This window comes from Nicotiana attenuata, chromosome 8, assembly GCF_001879085.1.
Source record: "Nicotiana attenuata strain UT chromosome 8, NIATTr2, whole genome shotgun sequence".
In the NCBI taxonomy this organism is placed as follows: Eukaryota; Viridiplantae; Streptophyta; class Magnoliopsida; order Solanales; family Solanaceae; genus Nicotiana; species Nicotiana attenuata.
The window spans coordinates 21,746,455-21,749,845 of record NC_031996.1 but is presented as its reverse complement, the minus strand read 5'-3'; positions in this window follow the sequence as shown (position 1 = coordinate 21,749,845).

Genomic DNA, 3,391 nt, shown 5'->3' with positions numbered 1-3,391 from the left:
TCACCCTTATTCCTCCTATTGCGGCGTTCAACCTGATCTCACCATACCAGTACCAACCACACAATAAGAACAAGTATTTCACAGTTTAACTCAAACCCTCCACAATATTTATGCCTCAAACCAAACCAAACGGAAATCTATATAATTGTGAAATATCATCGATTATTACTACACCGCGAGACCAACCAACATGTATCATGAAACACCAATAAACCAACTTAACCAATAATGTAATACAATGAAACTATGGAACAATTTATACCTTGAATAAAGAAAACAATATATATCAAGAAGCAATTAGACATGGAAGTATCAATAAGCATGTAGCAGTTAAGACAGGAAAACAATATATTAGGAACGAGGAAGGGAACAAGTTAAACAGGTAATTTGGCGGCGCATACGTACTCGTCACCACACCCATACGCCACACACATGGAATTTCACATAGCAATTAAGTCGGGGATCCCTAATACCTTGAGTCAAAGTTAGACCAAATACTTACCTCAAGCCAACCGACAATTCAAAGCTCAATTACTGCTTTACCTCTCGATTTCACCTCCAATACACTCGTATCTAGTCATAATTAACTTAATAACATCAATTATCGCTAAAGAAATCAATTCCAATGCATAATTATAGGTTTCCCAACATTTTCCCCAAAAAAGTCAAAAATCGACCCCGGACCCGCTATGTCAAAACCCGAAATTCGGACCAAAACCCGATTACCCATTCACCCCCGAGCCCGGATATACAATAGGTTTTTGAATCCGGCCTCAATTTAGGTCCAAATCCCTAAATTTTGAAATTCCTAAGTTCTACCAAAAAATGCCCAATTCCACCGTGAAAAACCCTAGATTCTAGGATGAAATCTTGTAAAAAGATGAAATAGATCGTAAGAAATGAGTTAAGAATCATTTACCTATGATTTGGGGAAGAACTAGCCCTTGGAATACCGCCTATTGAAGTTTAGGTTTTGAAAAATGGAACAATGAATGAGAAATCTCATCCAAGTCCAAAGTTATCAGTTGCAGATGTCGCATTTGCGATCTGAGCTTCGCAAATGCGAAGGAGCCATCGCAAGTGCGAAGCCCTTCACACTCCTGCTACCTTCCCAAACGCGAAGGAATGTTCGCAAATGCAAACATGAACCTCCGCAAATGCGACAAAAGGATCGCATTTTCGATCACTGCCCCTTCCCACTTCACTTCGCAAATGCGAAGAAATCTTCGCAATTCTGATAACTGCTAGCCCAGCCTGAGATGTTCACAATTGCGATGCCTGATCTCGCAAATGGGAGATTAGAGGCCTGCAACAGGTTCAGCTATACCAGCAAAATTCTCTAATTTCCAAATCACTCTGTAGCCTATTCGAAACTCACCCGAGCCCTTGGGGCTCCAAACAAAAAATGCACACAAGTCTTGAAACATCATATGAACTTGCTCACGCGATCAAATAGCCAAAATAACATCTAGTACAATGAATTTAGCACCATATTGCATGAAATTTCAAGAAAGTTTCAAAACTCTATCTTCTCAACCAAGGGTATGAATCACGTCAAATAAACTCCGTTTTTCACCAAATTTCACAGACATGACTTAAATATCATAACGGACCTATACTGGGCTCCGGAACCAAAATACGGACCTGATACCAACGAGATCAACTATTAACCAATTTCTTAAAACCATTATAATTTGAGTTTAATAATTTTTATCTAAATTTCATTTCTCGGGCTTGGGACCTCGGAATTCGATTTCGGGTATACGCCCAGGTCCCATATTTTACTACGGACCTACCAGGACCGTCAAATCATGGGTCCGGGTCCGTTTACCCAAAATGTTGACCGAAGTCAAAAAAAATTAACTTTTTAAGCCAAAAATTGTTATTTCATAAATTTTCCAAATAAAGGCTTTCTAGAATCGCGCTCGGATTACGCACGCAAATTGAGGAGAGATAAGGTGAGGTTTTTAAATCCTAGAGATACGGATTCGAGTTCTAAAACAAAAGATGACCTTTTGGGTCATCATATTCTCCACCTCTAAAATAACCGTTCGTCCTCGAACGGACATAGAAAAGTACCTGAGTCGGTGAAAAGATAGGGATATCTGCTCTGCATATCGGACTTGGACTCCCAAGTAGCTGCCTCAGCAGGCTTACCTCTCCACTGCACACGGACCGAAGGATAACTCTTCGATCTCAACTGGCGAACATGCCAATCTAGAATAGCTACCGGCTCCTCCTCGTAGGTCAAATCATTGTCCAATCGGACAGTGTTGAAGTCTAACACGTGGGACGGATCACCGTGATACATCCGAAGCATGGACACATGAAACACTGGATGTACCGCTGATAAGCCTGGTGGAAACGCAAGTCTGTAAGCCACCTCTCCCACTCGATCAAGGATCTCAAAAAGCCCGATGAACCTAGGTCTTAACTTGCCCTTCTTCGCAAACCTCATCACGCCCTTCATGGGCGACACCCGAAGCAACACTCTCTCTCCGACCATGGATGCTACGTCACGAACCTTACGGTCGGCATAACTCTTTTGCCTGGACTGAGCTGTACGAAGTCTATCCTAAATGATCTTAACCTTATCCAAGGCATCTTGTACTAAATTTGTACCCAACAACTGAGCCTCCCCCGGCTCAAACCACCCAACCAGCGATCGACACCGTCTACCATATAATGCCTCATAGGTAGCCATCTGGATGCTCGACTGATAGCTGTTGTTGTAGGCAAACTCCGCTAACGGCAAAACTAATCCCAAGAACCTCCAAAGTCAATAACAAAGGCACGGAGCATATCCTCCAAAATCTGAATAGTACACTCGAACTGTTCGTCCATCTGAGGATGAAATGATGTGCTCAACTCGACCCGCGTACCTGACTCATGCTGTACTACCCTCTAGAAGTAAGATAAACTGCGTACCTAGGTCAGAAATGATAGACACGGGCACACCATGAAGACGAACAATCTCACGGATATAGATCTCTGCCAACCGCTCCGACGAATAGGAAACTGCCATAGGAATGAAATGCGCTGACTTAGTCAACCTATCCATAATAACCACTACTACATAGAACGTCCTCTGAGTCTGTGGGAGTCCAACAACGAAATCCATAGTGATACACTTCCACTTACACTCAGAAATCTCAATATTCTAGAGCAAACCACCAGGTTTCTAATGCTCGTACTTTACTTGCTGACAATTCAAACACCAAGATACATTTCCTTCTTCATCGTCCTCCATCAATAATGCTGCCACAAGTCCTGATACATCTTCACAGTGCCCGGATGAATAGAATACCAGGAACTGTGAGCCTCCTCTAGGATCAACTCACGAAGCCCATCCACGTTAAGGACACAAACACGACCCTGCTTCCTCAAAACT